General features: G+C 40.8%; 1 protein-coding gene across 1 annotated transcript in view; it reads left to right on the top strand.

Moving 5' to 3' along the window:
* The first annotated feature begins 15,768 nt into the window (after positions 1–15,768).
* GALNT1 (polypeptide N-acetylgalactosaminyltransferase 1) overlaps positions 15,769–18,941 on the top strand; it is a 106,707-nt gene continuing 103,534 nt past the window's right edge. The window contains exon 1 of the mRNA XM_066352340.1: positions 15,769–15,910. The gene's annotated coding sequence lies outside the window, so the exon portion shown is untranslated. The remainder of the gene's footprint in view (positions 15,911–18,941) is intronic.

The following is an 18,941-nucleotide window of genomic DNA, read 5'->3' as shown; positions in this document are numbered from 1 at the left end:
AAACTTTTTTTTCTTGTGTGTGTGTGTGTGTGTGTGTGTGTGTGTGTGTGTGTGTATGAGAGAGACAGAGAGAGAGCCAGGAAGGGAGAGAGATGAGAAGCATCAAATCAGTTGTGTCACTTTTGTTGTTTATTGCTTCTCAACGTGCCTTAACCGGGGGGCTCAAGAAGAGCCAATGACCCCTTTTTCAAGCCAGCGACCTTGAGCTTTAAGCCAGCAATCTTTGGGCTCAAGCCAGAGACCAAGGGATCAGGTTGATGATTCTGTGCTCAAATCGAAGACCTTGGGGTTTCTAATCTGGGTCCTCAGCATCCCAGGTCAATGCTCTATTCATAGTACTACCACCAATTAGACAAGCGTGAACCTTTTGGTCTGTAAATTATATCATAATGAAGTTTCTATATGAATACTAATTGATATTAAAAACTCAATAGTTGGGTTAAACTACTGGAGAGAATAATGGAACTGGAATATGGATCTGAAGATATGACCCAGACTACAACAAGAAGATGCAGACAGATGGAAAATGTACAAGAAAAGTTGAGTCATGTAAGGACAGAGTGAAAACATCAAATAATATGTCCAATTAGAGTTCTAGAAGGAAAGAAAAGAGAGAATGGAGAATGATTATATCAGAAGAGATAATGGCTAAGTATTTCCCAGAATTAATGACATCAATTTTCAGATTCAGGAAGCAGAACATATATCAAGATAATTAAAAAAAAAGAAAAGAAATGAACACCTAGGCACATCATAGTTAATCTGCAGAACACCAAAGACAAATCAAAGCCCTTAAAAGCACCCAGGTAGGGCCCTGGCCAGGTAGCCCAGTTGGCTGGAGCTCTGTCCCCATTCACCAAGTTTGCAGGTTCGACCCCTAGTCAGGGCACATACAAGAATCAACAAATGAATGCATAAATAAGTGGAATAACAAACCGATGTTTCTCTCTCTCTCTCTCTCAAATCAATATTTTATTTTAAAGGCAGTCAGGTAGAAGACTTCACAGCAATATAAAGGAACAAATGATTGATACACTCAACAACTTGGGTGGATTCCAAGAATGTTATGCTGTGTGGGGAAAAACCATTTTTATATAGTCATTAGTCCTTTAGAGCTGCCATAGAAATTAATGTCATAGACTGGGTGGCTTAAACAACAGAAATTTATTTCCCCACAGTTTTGGAGGTTAGAACTCCAGCAGAGTTGGTTACTGTGGGGCCTCTGGGCTTGCTGCTAGCTGCCATCTCATTGAATCCTCACATGGAAGAGAGAGCAAGAGAGAGATCCTTGGTGTTTCTTCTTTTAAGTACAATAATTCTATTAGATTTGGTCCCCATTCTCATGACCTCGTTTAACATTAATTACCTCCTAAGGGTCCTATCTCCAAATACAGTCATATTGGGAGTTAGAGATTCGACATACTACAGCAGCGGTTCTCAACCTGTGGGTCGCGACCCCGGCGGGGGGTGGAACGACCAAAACACAGGGGTCGCCTAAAGCCATCGAATTCCCCGCCGGGGTCGCGACCCACAGGTTGAGAACCGCTGTACTACAGGATACAATTTAGTCCACAGCATACAATATGATTTCATTTACATAAAATTTTCAAAAATAAAAAAATTATAGAGATGGAGAACAAATTAATGGTTGCCAGAGGTGAAGGGTGTAAGGGGTTTGGGTGTGATTATTGGGAAGCATGATGATCTTTGTCATAATGGAACAATTCTGTGTCTTGAAACGTGGTGCTTATAAGAATCTACGCATATAATAAAATGACACAGATCTATGCATACATGTTGTACCAATATCAATTTACTCATTTTGATGTTGTATTATCATTTATGTAAGCTATAACCATTGGGGAAAACTGGGGGAAGGTAAAATGGTCAAGGCACATATGGGAGTTGATGCTTCCTGCTCTTTCTCCTCTTCTCTCTCTCTCTCATATCTCCAAAAAAAAATGAATAAATAAAATCTTTAAAAAAATAAGAAGCAAAAGCAGAAAGATAGGACAAATAGAAAGCATAAAAGAAGTAGTAGAAATAAATTCAAATATAATTCTAAATAGAATAAACTGTTTCAAATATAGACTTTGTTGTACAGATTTTAAAAATCCAGTTATATATCATTTTCAAGAGACATACCTAAAACATAAGGCACAGAGTTGAAAATGAAAGGACAGAAAAACATATCAAAACATAAAAATCAGAAAAAATAGATATTACAGTTAAACTATAGGACACAGGTTTTCTGTCAATGTAAAGAAGAAATTTCTCAGGAAGCTATAGCAAAAGTGGAATGAGTGATCACTGAAGTCACTGAATTTCCCATCCCTTGAGAAAATCAAATCTGAGGAGTGACCAACTGGTTTGTATGTCAGGGAGGACAATAAAATACCACAGGAAGGATAGAAATTAATGAACATACGGTTTGTCCAAACATACAGTTTCTCCCTATCCTAAAATCCTAATGTTTTTTTATTTTCCCATTGTCTTTCAGATTAGTCATTCTCTCATGGCTTGAATTCCTGATTAGTCATGTATCAGAAGGAAAGCTTTGACGTTCCCACCTCACTAAGACTTTTCATCTCTAAAGTAAAAAGTCTGGTGCACACATATAAGTGTATGAAGAATGTATGTATGGTGTAGGGCAGGCATGGCCAACATATGGCCGGCTGGCCGAATCCGGCCCCCGTAATGAGTTTATGCAGCCTGAGATTAAATTTTTAATATTTTCCGCTACTTTAAAATCTCAGCTACTCAGAAGCAGAAGCATCTTTGATTATTGGAAATCGAGATATTTAAAAAGATAATGATACGCAGAAAAGAATTCCATGTGTGACTTATATAGGGTTAACTTCCAATAATTGGTTGAGTGGATTCACGATACTTCTTTATTTTTTAAAAAAATTCCATTATAAAGATTTACAACTTTTGTACTTGTCTGTACTCGATATGAACTGTTTGACATTTAGCTGCGATGTGAAACCCACATTCTTTTAGGCGGAGTTTGCCAGTGCGCACCGAAGGTCAAACAATTCGTTATTTTTGTGGTTAAGTGTGCTGAACCAAGTGGCACTGGAGCATAGACAATAGCTGCAGTTGATAACTGAAAGCGTGCCCAAGCTGTTTATACAATGAAATAATTGTTTTATTTGTGATATAACCCCTTCAAGCTCATTCTATTAATTAAATATTGTTTCAATTGATTACAATACAATTTGAATATTTATACAGTATGTAATTATATTTTTATTAAAATAATATCGTATATTAAACTTTTTTTTCACTCACATTTATTCATAAGCAAATTACATAATAAAATTTTGTTTACTTAAATGAATCGTTTTTGTATTTAACATTAAAAAATTTTAATATTTTGTCCGGCCCATGAAAAAAGTTTTCTTTTTAATCTGGCCCGGGGCAAAAACTGTTGGCCACACCTGGCTTAGGGTGTCCATGTACACCAGGGGTAGTCAACCTTTTTATACCTACCGCCCACTTTTGTATCTCTGTTAGTAGTAAAATTTTCTAACCTCCCACCAGTTCCACAGTAATGGTCATTTATAAAGTAGGGAAGTAACTTTACTTTATAAAATTTATAAAGCAGAGTTACAGCAAGTTAAAGCATATAATAATAATTACTTACCAAGTACTTTATGTTAGATTTTCGCTAAGTTTGGCAGAAAAAAATCTTTATAAAACAACTTACTATAGTTAAATCTATCTTTTTATTTATACTTTGGTTGCTCCGCTACCACCCACCATGAAAGCTAGAACGCCCACTAGTGGGCGGTAGGGACCAGGTTGACTACCACTGATGTACACACAATCATGTCCATTAATATGACTTCAACGTCCTCTGTTGTAAGATTTGTTTTACAACCATTTGTTGGAGAAGGTATGTTGAAAAAACTCCCAAAGGAAAATTGTCATGTCCTATCTCATCCAAGTTAGTCAGTGCAAGTAGTTGTCTGAGTTACCAACAGATATGCCAAGAAAGATAAGCATTGCAAGACCTTGAGAATATGGCAGCACCTTTTGAGGGTGGGGTGGGTGGCAACTGTTTGGCAATGGCATTCAGCTGTTCTTTTGCAATACAGATACTCATGGTTTTAACTGATTGCTCAAGATCTATCAAAAAATCTACAATATTTTCCTGGAAGATCTCTGGCACTTGGAGTAGAGCCAGTTCTACATGCTCCAAGATACTTCAAGAGTGGGGCCCAGAGAGTTGTATTTTTAACAAGGATCTCAAGAGAATTCTGAATCATTCTAAGGACAGAGAAACATAAATTTTGAGGCATCTCAGGCAGGGCTTTAGTATAAAAGAAGTGGTCTCTTTTTACATGCTTTAAAATATCGATTTCTCTAGGCTATTTCTCGTTGTTTTATTTTATTGGAGACAAAGATTACAAAGACATTTGGAAATGGTATTCACACTTCATTCTTTCTTTTCTTCTTTCTTTTTTACTTTCTTTTTTTTGAAAACCATCTTTATTATTTCCAATCAGCTCTCTTTTATTTTCAGCTACTTTGAAAGAAGATCATGTCATTATTCACTGTGATAGTAGGAATCTGGCCTTAGTGGTACAGGTGATCTAGGAATGTACATACAAGGAAAAGACAAAAATAATCATGGTTTTATTTTCTTGACTGGTGTAGAAACGTAGGTTAGGAGATGTGAGTTCTATGATCCAAAAGGAAAGTATAGCAATGGTCTCAGGAACACAAAGCACGCAACAAGTAATTCATTGTATATGTGATCGAGTAACAGGACAGGCCAAAAAGAGTAAGTGAAACTAATTAAGTTCAATTTCTATAGTCATTTACTAAATAAATGCTCTCTTATAACATAATTTGAAATATTTATTTAAAAATTGTTTTTAAATGACAGGGGAAGGGTTAGTTAGAAACATTAACTTTAAAGAGGCAACAGAGCAAAGAAATGGCTAGCTTTGTTCCTTCCTCACAGTCACAGAACTTAATATTTTTACCAGCAGGTGAAAAAGTAAATAGTCTCTACTATATGTAATCCATCAGACACAAAACAGATGACTGAATTCAATTGGGTGTAGTAAGAATCATTATGCAAGAGCCATTTAGGAATTCATTTTTTAAGCCAGACTGCAAATGTCCTATAGATTGAAGCTCTCTGAGAAATAATTGTGTTCCTTTTGTGTGCATCCCATGTGTCTTCAACACTACTGGCCATGTAATAAGCATATCAAAATGCATCTTGGTTAAGTAATTGATTGCTTTTTTAAAAACACTCATTGTGAACTCACACATTCTTATGACATTTCAGTATACTAACTTAAAAAGAGAATTTTGAAAACCTCCTGAGAGCAAAAACAACTTATTTGTGAAGAGATGAGAGTATTACTGCTTTTCATATTTTTCATCTTCAGGCTGAAATACAATGAAATGCCTTCAAAATGCTAACAGAAAGTGGCTTGGAACACAGAATTCTATACCTAGCCAAATTATCAGTCTGTAAGTCAGATGGAAGAACCCAACATTTGCTTTGCTTTCCAGAAAAAATATCACTAGAGCATATGCTTTAAGAAAATGAATATGAAAATAAAAAATGATGAATCTATAGAATCCAAGAAATAATGTCCATAACTCAGAATAGCAATAAACAAAATTCCTAGGGTGTTGGCTGAGTAGCAGGTAAAAAGGCCATTGGTTCAAAGTTAAACACATAGTCAGAAGACTTGCAGACAAATGCATTTGATAAGAAAATAGATTCACTTCAACAAATAAGCATGATTTAAGGTGTTGTATGACCTTAGTGATAAAGCGAAGTCAAATGTTTATTCTGTCAATAAGAAAAGGGTAAGGCAAATAGAAACTCCATGAGAACCAAAATACTCAACAGCAAAATCATGGTCTATTAAACAAATTACATGTAGCATGATTCAGAACAGCATATGGAGTGTAATGAATGTTACAACATTCACACATGGTTTTAGAAATATTTGCTTTGCAGTTACATATACTTAGGAAAAGGGATTTCATTTCCTTCTCTATAAGTCCAATTACATTTCTTGATTCTGCAGAAAATAATATGTACACAGTTATAGTATTAGAAGTGTTCTTTATTAGATTTAGCTTTTTAAGTCAATTTATATGCAAAGCATAGAAGACTAACTATAGTTCCAAAACAGAAGAGAAATGTTATAAACCTTCAAAATGTACGAGTTGTGAGATGGAAAAGGATGAGAGGGTATGAAAGTATAAGGATGTACATATATATCTTCATTTTTTACTATAAAGTTTTGAGAGATTCTATTTGAAGTTGAATGATCAAGAAAGTGTGTTTTCTGAATAATTTAGTTATAAAGTAAGCAGTAGAACTACTTACAATACAACAAAACTTTGCCTGACCAGGCGGTGCAGTAGTGGATAGATCATTGGCTTGGGACACTGAGGACCCACGTTGGAAACCCTGAGGCTTCAGCGTGGGATCATAGACGTGACTCCATGGTTGCTTGCTTAAGCCCAAAGGTCGCTGGCTTGAGCCCAAGGTCACTGGCTTGAGCAAGGGGTCACTGGCTTGGCTGGAACCCCCCCAATCAAGGCACATATGAGAAAGTAATCAATGAGCAACTAAGGTACCGCAACTATGAGCTGATACTTCTCATGTCTTTCCTTTCTGGTCTGTCTGTACCTCTCTCTCTCTCTCTCTCTCTCTCTCTTCAAAAAGAAATACAACAACACTTTGACAAGAAGTGGGAATCAGTAGAAACTTATATGTGATAGATTGGATCATTGTTCCCAATTCCTTGCTCCCTCTCTGTAGTAGATTATACATACACACTCTTTGTCATATGATTTTCTTCAGAAATCATATGTCCTGGTGGGACATATATACCTAGTGTTATTTCTACTCCCATTGATTCTGGGCTTGGCTGTGTGAATTACTATGAACAATAAAATATGAGTGAAAGTGACAGTGGTTACTTCTGAACAAAGGCTTTCAGAAGTATCATGTTTCTTTATTTCATTTTTTAAACAATTTATTTATTGATTCTAGAGAGGCAAATAAAGAGGAAGGGAGAGAGACAGACAGACAGAAATATTGATCTGTTCCTATGTGTGCCCTAACCAGGGATTGAACCTACAACCCTGGCACACTGGGATGACACTCCAACCAACCGAGCCTATTCAGCCAGGCCAGAAGTATCGTGTTTCAGTTTCTTCTCTTCAGATATGGCCTTTTGCCATGGGAAGAGCACACCCCAAATAATGAACACTTATTTAGCCCAAGTCCAAAATGAAAAGACACATAGAGCCACACTTAACCAAGTCCAGCATAATAGCAGCCAATGATGTGTGAGCTTGCAATATGTGTTTATAAATGCATGTTGGGGATTGTTCTATGGATGCAAAAATTGACAAGCATACTGCCTAAAGTTGATAAATCAAGAATTAGAACTGTAAGTAAATTTTTAGAGTTGGGGGAGATATCCATCAAAAGAGGTAGGGGTGGCAATCAAGAAATAGAATTAAAGGCAGTTATCTTTGATGATATTCTTGGAGGACAGAACTAAAGGTTTTGTTTCACATCTTCCTGACCCATTTGAAAATTTTAGTCCTATGTATTTATTACTTTTATACTGAGAATGTACAGGTACAGAGCATATCATCCTGGTAGTGATATAAGCCTTAAACACGTAAAACATTCTAACAACAATATGATGAGGCAGCTAAATTGTGTTGAAAAATAAAATATTACAAATGATTAAATTATAGGAATGTAGAAAAAAGAAAAGATCGGATCTGTAAAGGGAGAGAAAATTATACTGGAAGAGAAACCTTAGGATTAAGATAGGTGGAGAAAAGCAGCAAAGAAACAAATAGCATAACAAATTGAGAGTGGAGTAGTGCAGTTGTGGTGCAGCTGAAGCAGAGAATTCTTTTTTTTTTTTAAATTAATTTATTGGGTGACACTGGTTAACATAAGGTTACAGGTGCCCAATTCTACAACACATCTCTGTACACCATATTGTGCATTCACCCCCAAGTCAAGTCTTTGTTCATCACCATTTATCCCTCATACCCTCCTCCACCTCTCCCCCAAACTGCAATCCCCACACTGTTGTCTGTGACATTTTTTGTCATTTTTTTTGCTCAATCCCTCCTTCCCCCTCACCCAAACCCCTGCCCCCCAACAACTGTCAGCCAGCTTTCTATGTATGAATCTGTCTCTATTTTGCTTGTTTGTTCATTTTGTTCATTAGATTCCACAAATGAGTGAAATCAGATTATACTTGTCTTTCTCTGAAGGGTTTATTTCACTTAGCATAATACTCTCCAGGTCCATCCATTCTGTCGCAAAAGGTAAGATTTTCTTCTTTTTAATACTGTGTAGTTTCCATTGTGTAAATGTACTTCAGCTTTTGTATCCACTCATTTAATGATGAGCACTTGGGCTGTTTCCACATCTTAGCTATTGTAACTAATGCTGCAGTGAACATAGGGATGCCTGTATTCTTTTGAATTAGGATTCTTAGGATATATTCCCAGAAGTGGGATGGCTGGGTCAAAGGGCAGTTCCATTTTTAATTTTTTGAGGTAACTCCATACTGCTTTCCACAGTGGCTATATCAATCTGCAACAATGCAAAAGGGTTCTCTTTTCTCCACATCCTCGCCAACACTTGTTGTTTGTTGATTTATTGATAACAGCCATTCTGACAGATGTGAGATGATATCTCATTGCAGTTTTAACATGCATTTCTTTGATGACTAGTGACATTGAGCATCTTTTCATATGTCTATTGGCCATCTGTATGTTCTCTTTAGAATAGTGTCCATTCAGGTCCTTTGCCCATGTTTTAATTGGATTGTTTTTCTGTGTGTGTGTGTGTGTGTGTGTGTGTGTGTGTGTGTGTGTGTGTGTGTGTGTTGAGTTTTATAAATTCTTATGGGTGAGCTGTAAGCAAGAGTTCTGGGACTGGTGGGAGTGGGACCAGATTGTGATGAGCCTGACATGCTTGACTAAAGTGTGTAGATGAAGAATGGCTTCATGAACCAGGTGATTTAGGAAGACCAGTATAACAGGGCTGGGCTGTGCAGGATGGATCGCATTGGATAATGTGAGGCAGGACAGCAGGAAGTGAGGAAAATTCCTTGGCAAGTGGAAAGGGAAAATAAAGCCTTACTAGTTCAAGGTCAGTTCTACCTGCACTGCTTCAGGCTTGTTCCCGTTGCTTTCTCAACTTCTTCACTCCTCCGTACTTGCTGATTCAGACTCCAGTGAATCTCTGATCTAGCAGTTCCCAGCATTTCCCTCATTTTTTTCCATATGATAAACGTTATAGCCCATATAAATTGTTCAGAATATATGTGGGAAATTTCCAAGGAACCAGCAGTAGGTCTTCCCTCTCTTCTCTGACTCAAGAAAGCCTGTTGGAATGCAAGAAACAGGAAGTGGCATTTTAAAAGGCATAATCTGCAATCTGCTCTAATTTATGTTCTGAAACTTTATTCTCAGTTTCTAGTTCCAGACCAAGATGGAATAGTGGATGGAGTACCCTTCAATTTTAAGAACAGCTAAAAGCTCTGGACATGGTGCATAAACATAGAAAATGGAAAGATGGAGAGAAGAAGGCAAGTGACTAAGGGCCTTGGGACGGAGTTCCTTGAGTCTTCTTCTTGACTCATTTATCCTGGACTGAGTGCTGGAGAGCTGGCAACAGATACACCACAGGGTCAGGTGTTTTTTAAAAAAATCTCCAAGAAAGGCTGGTTTGCTAGAGCCCAAGGGCCAGGAAAGGGGCATCCTAGAAAACGTTTAGTAACAGCCCTATTCCAGCCAAATACGGCATTAAAAAAAAAAGATGCACTGTCCCCCTTATTCTAGTCAGAAAGTTTGAATAAAGAGCCTAGACTTCCAGCTTCACCATGTTATTACAAGGCAACCTTGTGACTGCCCTAACCTCTGCTGGGGTGGTGTCAGAGAAGACCAAATGGGGACAGAATGATCGGCACAATCAAAACAAAACAAAATGATCCAAATATATGCAGGGGTATTTTACTGGATAAAAAAAGCTGGTCTCAAAAGGTCAAACACTGTAGGAGTCCCTTAAATAACATTCTTGGAATGACCAACTCAGAGAGATGATGATGAAGAGATAGTGGTTTCCAGGGGTTAGAAAAAGTCTGGGGTGGAGGCAGGGTGGGTGTGATTATGAAGGCCTAGGCTGAAGGAGATTTTGTGGTGATGGAATAGTTCTGTATATTGATTCTGGTGGTTGTTATAGGAATCTGCAAAAATGACACAGAACTATAACACACACATTGTACCAATGTCAATTTCTTGGTTTTGATATTATGCTATAGTTATGTTTATAGCTTTTAATAAGTTATAGTTATCAGATATAACTGGGGTTGCAAAAAATAATTTTCCTCCCACCTTTCTAAATTTTTCGGGCTGGACTAATAATCAAAATAATAAGAGACAGCCTGACCAGGCAGTGGCGCAGTGGATAGAGCATCGGACTGGGATGCAGAGGACCCAGGTTCGAGACCCCAAGGTTGCCAGCTTGAGCGCGGGTTCATCTGGTTTGAGCAAAAGCTCACCAGCTTGGACCCAAGATCGCTGGCTCAAGCAAGGGGTCACTCGGTCTGCTGAAGGCCCACGGTCAAGGAACATATGAGAAAGCAATCAATGAACAACTAAGGTATTGCAACGAAAAACTGATGATTGATGCTTCTCATCTCTCTCCGTTCCTGTCTGTCTGTCCCTATCTATCCCTCCCTCTGACTCTCTCTCTTTCTCTCTGTGTGTAAAAAAAATAAAAATAAATAAATAATGAGACAGGTAAATGGGGGAAACTGTCTAAAGTTATTACATATATACATATGGAGGTTCTATAGGAATATGAGACCCAAGGACAGATTGGGCAATGGAGGTTTCTATTATTATAGGCTAAGGAGAAGGAGGCAGGGGCCTGGGATTTTAAAGGGAAAGTAGTTAATTCAAAGGTAAATGAGAAAGAGCGAACATGTGATAAACAAATTCCTGCTGGGCCACCTGAAACAATAGGACACAGAGGGGAGGCCAATAAACAAGCTTCATTGGATTTCCTCCTGTCTGCCACTTCTAATTAATATTTTCTAATGTGAATAGCTAACATAAATAGCTCCCTTCGTTTCAGCAGGTTTATCTATCTTAATTCTGGTAGGCAGGTCCGGGGGAGGGTCAGATTTCTTTGTGAGACTTATTTCTTAATAACCAGCTTAAAATCAATATCCCAAAAGGCAAATTTTGAGGTGGCAAAATGTGAATCCTCTCATGACCATCAGGGGGAAATCAGTAAAGAGTAGAAAGGACCTCTGTACAATTTTTACTACTTCCTATAATTTAAAAATTAAGAGTTATCATCTAATTTTTATATTTCTGATAGTCATCAATATCATAATCCAAATTTTGAAGCTCTGCTTTCTGGGGACAATACTGGGGTTGATTGTATGTCACTGCTTTTTGGAAGTTAGATATGACACATGGTTTGACTTGGCCATTGAAATGCATACATGAAAGGGACAGGTGGGGGAGGAAGTGTTACGATACCATGCACAATCTGCCACGCGACTTCCTACTGCTGGAGCCCCACTCACCCTCCAAGGCCATGGAGTGTGGGCCAGAAAGGAACTTGTGTAGGTTTAAGCCACCAAGATTTGGGGCTTTTAGATACAGCTATCCAGTATAATACTATAACTATTAGTCACCATTGCCTGCCCACCCCTCACAAATGTCTACAATGCACTGCTCTTATCACTAGATCCAAGACAAGGCACCTTCCTGTTTTTGATTCACCTTCACCCCCCACCTCCAGGACTGCTCCCATCATGCCCATATACCCTCACTGCCTGACCTTACCCATGATCATCACCCAGTGGATGAGTGGACCCAGGCTCCTGCCTCCATCCATTCTGCCCCTCTCATTTCTCTGTGTTAGAACAGTATAGTGGTCATGACGATAATGTTGTGTTATGGGCAGAAGAGCTGGGAGAGGAAGAAGGGCACCCATATGCTGTAGGCTTCAGTCACAAGGCAGGCTGTCAGGTTTTTGGTTGGCAAAAGCAAAAACAAGGAGTAAAAAAGTCATAAAACAGTAGCATTTATGCGTTCTGCACGATTATCACCTGCTTCATAGCAGTTGACTTCTATGTGGGGCTTGTTTGCCTGTCCTTCTTTCAAGGTCATCATTTCTGTTCTACCTCATCCTGTTGGCATGTTTGACACACAGTTCTGTGTAACAGATGCCTTCTTTCCTCCTCCTGCCCACCACGTGGGCCAGTTATTTTTGGGCAGTTTACCCTGCTTTAGGCGATCTTCCACATTCCTCCCATTCCAATAAATCCATCAGAGGCACTATTCTCTTGCTTTCTAGCTAATTGGGGGCAAACAACTAGTTCTTATTCCCAAATTAAGAGAATATTAGTATTATTCAGATAACAATTACTTTAGAGAGGGCCTGATAGAAACAATGAAGGAAGTTCATCATTCATTCAAAAGAGTATGTCTGCTTTTGTTTTGTAGGGACTATGGTGAGAAAGTGTCAGGGCAGGCAGACTACTTACTGCGGGACAGTTGACTTTCAATGTGTCTCCACTAGTTAATCTTCTAGGGATTAAATTCTTCTATGGTAAAATCGTAGGAGTTATGATAAATCCATAGAATCATGAAAACAAATGATATATCATACCATTATCCAACCCAAAGGTGGTGCTCCCTCTGAAGTCCACATCTGCACAACTAGAGGAGGCCAGTGGGTCCAGGGCACAGGGCCAACGGAAATAAGAACAACACCGGGAAAGATTATGTTATTGTCTTTATTTTGGATTCCCAATCTAAGCCCCTACACCCCACCTTGTTGTAAGGCATCCAGTTCTTTTCCTATTCTCAAACATGCTTACCGTTTCCACACTATTTCCAATTCTTTCAGTAAATAAAGGTAGCTTTTGAATAAATAGGAGTAGATAGAGTTCTGGACAGTAATTATACAACCAGTTGCAAAAAGTACATTTTTTTTTTTACCTTGTACTATGCAACTACCTCATGATTTTCTATGTGTTTTAAAAGTTTTATTTCTTAATTGCAAAAAACTTGTTGCAACTAGATAAGGTACTATATTATCCTGGGCTACTTAATGCTACAGATTTTTTCCCCTGAACATTTTATTAAGGTAAAATTAATATAACATAAAATTTACCAGTTTCAAGTGCACAATTCAATGATTTTTTAAAGATACAATTTTTTAAAATTTACTTATTAATTTTAGAGAGAGGAAGGGAGACAGAAACATTAATCTGTTTCTGTATGTACCTTGACTGGGGATTGAACCAGCAACCTTTGTGTATCAGGACAATGCTCTAACCAACTGAGCTATCCAGCTAGGGCACTACTCAATGATTTTTAGTAAATCTATAGTTGTGTAACCACAAGCTATAGAACATTCCCATCAGTCCAAAAAGATCTCTTGTGTACCTCTGCCATCACTCCATTCCCACCGTTAGCCCCAGGCAACCACTAATTAACTGCCTGTATGATTTGCTTTTTCTAGACATTTCATATAAATACAGCCATACAATATGTACTCTTTTGCATCTGGCTTCTTTCACTTAGCCTAATGTTTTTGAGGTTCCTCTATGTTGTATATTCTATGAATATTTCATTCCATTTTATTGCTGAGTAGCTTTCCATTGTATGGGTATATTACATTTTATTTATCCACACACTTGGTGCTGGACATTTGGATTGCTTCCACTTTGTAGGTATTATGAATATATGTGTGTGTGTGTGTGTGTGTGTGTGTGTATATACAACTTGTTATATAAACATTATTTTCAATTTTCTTGGATATATACCTAGGGGTAGAATTGTTGCTCAAATGGTACATCTATGTATAATTCTTGAAGAACCGAATTTTTTTTAAAATTTTTATTTATTGATTTGAGCAAGGAAGAGAGACAGACAGAAACATCAACCTGTTTCTGTAATGTGCCCTGTGTGTATCGGGATGATGCTCTGAGCTATCCGGCCAGAGCTTCTAACAAATTTTCCAAAGTGGCTGCACTGTTTCACATTTCCATCAGCAATACATGAGGGCTCTAATTTGTCCTCACTAACACTTTTTATTGTCAGTCTTTTTCTTTCTTTTTTCTTTTTTTTTTTATAGCTATTGTAGTGGGTGTGAAAAACTTTCTCATTGTTTCTGATTTGCATTTTCCTAGTGAATGATACATTGAGCTTTTTTTATTCTATTGTCGACCATATCCGCTTCAGTAAAATAATCTAGTTAAATCTTTTGCCTTTTTCAATTGATTAGCCTTATTCTTGAGTTGTAAGGTTTCTTTACATATTCTGAATGCAAATCCTTTAGCAGATACATGCTTTGCAAATTTCTTTCCCCCTGAGATTCAGTATTTCTCATTTTGATAGGTAATTTTAAGAGATACAAACTTCAAAATGAAGTTTCCTTGTGGTATATTAACAGGTCAATGATTCACTTTGTTTTGAAATATTATATAGGTTCAAAAAACAACTTTTATTTTAGAATATAACAAAACAGGATGTTGAAATTCCAAAGACAGTCTTCAATAACATGTTTTGCTTACAACCAGGCTTTTGGTTCTTTTGGTGAACATACATAGCATTTATTTATAATAAAAATGGAACAATTTAAATAAGATTATAAACACTAGTCTCTTATCATTCCAGCTCTTGGCTGCCAAGTAAGACACACAAACCTCTGAATGATTGAAGCAATCAACAGCAGGTTATGGCCAGTGTGAGTGATGGAGGATCAGGGTTGGGTCTTCTCATCAGTGTCAAAAAGGAGTGTTTCCCAAGTGGGCAGAGTAGAAGGGGTTCTCTCAGAGTTCCCCAAACTGTCGCCACTCTGCAGGGGACCTGGCGTTTTAGTCCCCCCGAGGGCTGGTTGCGTCTTCCGGCATTGCGGGTCGTGGCCTTCCCTCTTTCCACCCAGCCCGGGTCCTGGACCTCCGCATGCCCATCGCCTGGCGCAGGGCTCAGCAGAGCCCGACGAAGGGGCCGCCGGCAGTTCTCCAGCTCCCAGTCCGCCTCGGGCACTGCGGGCGCCCCACCTGGGTCAGCAGCAGCCTGGTGCTGCGGCCAGGGGCACATCCGAGGACGTCCTCGCGCGGTGAGGGCACTTATTTCCTCTCAACCCGCGAGCTGCTCGACGTGAACCGGCCCGAGTTCGATTTTTCCTGCTGCGGCAGCCTCTTTGTCCTTACACGGTTCAGGTGGAGCCCACCCGGCCCGGACGGCACGGTCGCGCTCGTCGCACACGGAGCCTCCCGCCCCGGGGTTCTGGCCCTGCAGCCCCGGGTCCTCGCGTCCCCGCGGGTCAGGGAAGCAGGGGCCGGGGCGCTGAGCCGCCGGAACCGCCGGGGCCCCGAGGGAAGCGTCGCGGCCCCGAGGTGGGCTCGCCGCAGGGGCGGGGGCAGCGCATCCGGGTGAGCGCGCGGCGCCCCCGCCTCCCCCGCGCAGCCGCACGGGCCGCCGCCTCCGCTGCCGAGCGCGTCGCGCGCTCCGAGGACCACACCCGAGCGGCCCTGCGGCCCCGTCCCGCCGCGCGGAGACGGCCCCGAGCGAGCGGCGGCGGCGGCAGCATGCCTGGCGGCTGGGAGTAGCGCGCCCAGCCCGCGAGGCCCGGCACGGAGGCGGGAGCGAGAGCGGCGGAGGCGGGGCCCGCGCCGGGCCCGCCCGCCCGCCCGCCGGGGGAGCCGCCGGCAGTGGCCGAGGAGGTGGCGCGGCGGACGGCGGCCCGAGAGTAGCGCCCGCGCTGCGGCCCGCGGGACCGCGCCGCGACCGCCGGGGCCGGCCCCGAGGAGCGCCCGCCGCCGCCGCCGCCGCCGCGCTGACTGAGGTGAGTGTCCCCCGCGGCCGGGCCGTCCCAGCGCCGCGGCCGTTTGCGCGGGGCTGGAGGAGGAGGTGGAGGAGGCCCGTCCGCGTCTGCGTCCCCCGTCCCTTTGTGGCCGGCGCTGCCGTGGCCGGGGCGCGGGCGCGCTCGGCACCGGGTTCGGGTCGGGGACTCCGGGGCTGCTGGACACGCGGCGTCTCTGCTTGGCAACTGCAGCGAGCAGCGAGCTGCGAGTTTCCGTCCTAGTTTGACATTGAGTTAGAACCGTTTTTCTTTAGAAGACGGAAGTTTGTTTTATTGACCAGAAATACAGCTAAATATGGCTCCTGGGTTCGGCCCGGCCGTGTGGTACTTGGGAGCCCGGGGCCAGGCTGGTCCTCTCCGGGTCGGCACGGCGGGGAAGGGGAGGACGCGCGGGCGGCAGGGGGTTGGGGGCTTCCCGGCCCTCTGCGCGCGAAGAGAACCAGGTCCTGAATTAGCAAATGTGTGTGGATGTGTAGCGGGCATTAGTAATGTGGCAGCCCTTCCTGGAAGAATGAATGAATGAATGAAATGTCATTTGCTCATCCATAATCAATATAATGCCCATTTAAAGATTTGCCAGGAATTGTGATGATTTGCATTGTCATTGCCGTTCTTACCTGGTCAACCTTGCTAAGTGAGGGTTCCCCCCTCCTCCAAACTTATGACCTTGGCCTGATTCTCAAAGCCATTCAGCTAACCAAACCGTCACCCAAACGCCTCGCATTTTCTGGAGATGTGGCGATAGGCTTAGTAGCCTTTGGGATTGTGGACTGTTTCTAGAGGGCAGAGAATGTCAGCTTAATCATACCTTATGCTTAGTGCATTGATTTATAACACTTACTGTCAAGAGCCCTGAGAGGTGTGTGTGGGGTAGTGTCTTGTCCTCATTTCGCAGATGAAGAAGTTGGGATCCTAAGAAGTTGGAACTTTACAGGTCACAAGCTAAGCAGCAGAGTTGGGAATCAAACCTAGGCCTTGTTATTCCAGCACACTTTACATCACATCTGTGTCTAGACCTGGATTGTCTATTATGGTAGGCACTAACCACATGTAGCTATTTAAATTGATTAAAATTAAGTTTTAAAAAATTCAACTCCTCACTTGCACTAGCCACAGTTCAATTGTTCAGTAGCCAGATGCGCTCAGTGCTTGTCTAGACCACACATCCATTTATTTTTTCAGTAAATAAGTAATCATTGAGTGCCATCTGTCATAAGGCACAGTTTTAAGTTCTGGTATGTATACTGTGGTGAAAAAGAGAGACAAAATGCCCTTGCCTTTCTGGAGCTTGCATTTTCCATGATAGTTTGAGGGATGTTTCCATGGTACTTCAGAGCCTTACTAATTCCAAGTGTGGTTAGTGAACTAGCAGCAGCATCCCTGTCATCTGGGAGTGGAAGAAACGGAGACTCTCAGGTCCCAAACCATATCAACTCAATTAGCATCTGTTAAAGTGACTTAACAGATCACAGGTAGATCCGTCTCAGCTGATTTGTGTTCACATTGAAAACTTTATTCAGAACACCAGTAATAACTGGGTTTAACAAATGTTCTGATGGACTGGTAGGGCTTTTAAGAAGAAGCAGGCTGTAAAACTTTTGGGAGCATTTACCATTTATGCAAATACTTGTTAAATGCCTGGCTTCTCCAATAGTGTGTAAGCTTTATGAGAGCAGAGATTGTGTCTTCCTTTTCCAGCCATGTATCCCAGGGACTTGAAAGTGCTTGTAAAGCAGTAGGCACTCCATGAATGCTTGTGAGTACAGTCATGTGCTGTATAACAAAGTTTTAGTCAACAACAGACCGCGTTTACAGTGATGGTCGCATAAGATGATAATGGAGCAGAAAAATTCCTATCGCCTAGTAAAGTCATAACCCTCATAAGTTGTAGTCCTCGGGAGTTGTAGCTCAACACATTAGTCATACATCTGTGGTGATGCTGGTGTAAGGAAACTTGCACTGCCTGTCATATGAAAGTAGAGCACAATTATGTACAGTACGTACTTGATGATAATAAATGACTGTATTACTGGTTTATGTATTCACTATACTATACTTTTTAATCATTATTTTATAGTGTATTCTTTTCTACTTATAAAAAGTTTGCTATAAAACAGTATGCTATGTTAAGCCAGCAGCAGCCTCATACATCTGGTGTTCACTGCATCTCTTGATTGTATTATTTTCTCTGGTGCTTGATTTAATCTCATGTTCTGTAAGGTAACATGAAGCAGAGGATGTACCAATATAGCCTAGGTGTGTAGTAGGCTATGCCTTCTAGGTTTGTGTAAGTGCACCCTGTGGATGTTCACACACAACGAAATCACCTAAGGACATATTTCTAAGAATGTGTGACCCCATCCTTAAAACATTAACTATGTATAAATGAGCATGCTAGTAAGTAAGTGAAAGCTGCTTGTTAATCTCAAACAATTGCAGGCAGGGTAATTCTCAGAGCAGTAGGTAGAGCATGACCAGAGCCAAAATGAAGGTAGATCCAAATGTAGCTTTTCAGCTTCAAGGCCTAACTATCCTGGCATGAGTTCTACTCCTGGCTCACTTGCATGTCCCATCTCTTTCTTCTTTTAATAATATAAAATATTAATAAATTTGAATCTTAATTATTTTTTAGTGCCATATATATTTTTAACTGAATTCTAGACTTTATTTGGATTTTACCAGTTTTTCCATTAATAAGTACGTTCTGTTCCAGGATCCAGTCCAAGGTACTACATTGCCTTTAGTCATTGTGTCTCCCCAGTCTTTGGTCTGTGACAGTTTCTCAGTCTTTCCTTGTTTTTCATGACTTCCGTAGCCGTGAGTACTGTCTTGGCCAGGGGTCCCCAAACTTTTTACACAGGGGGCCAGTTCACTGTCCCTCAGACTGTTGGAGGGCCGGACTATAAAAAAAACTATGAACAAATCCCTATGCATACTGCACATATCTTATTTTAAAGTAAAAAAAAAAAAAAGGAACAAATACAATATTTAAAATAAAGAACAAGTAAATTTA

Source organism: Saccopteryx leptura, chromosome 11 (genome assembly GCF_036850995.1).
Source record: "Saccopteryx leptura isolate mSacLep1 chromosome 11, mSacLep1_pri_phased_curated, whole genome shotgun sequence".
In the NCBI taxonomy this organism is placed as follows: domain Eukaryota; kingdom Metazoa; phylum Chordata; class Mammalia; order Chiroptera; family Emballonuridae; genus Saccopteryx; species Saccopteryx leptura.
This window is presented reverse-complemented; position numbering and strand designations above follow the sequence as displayed.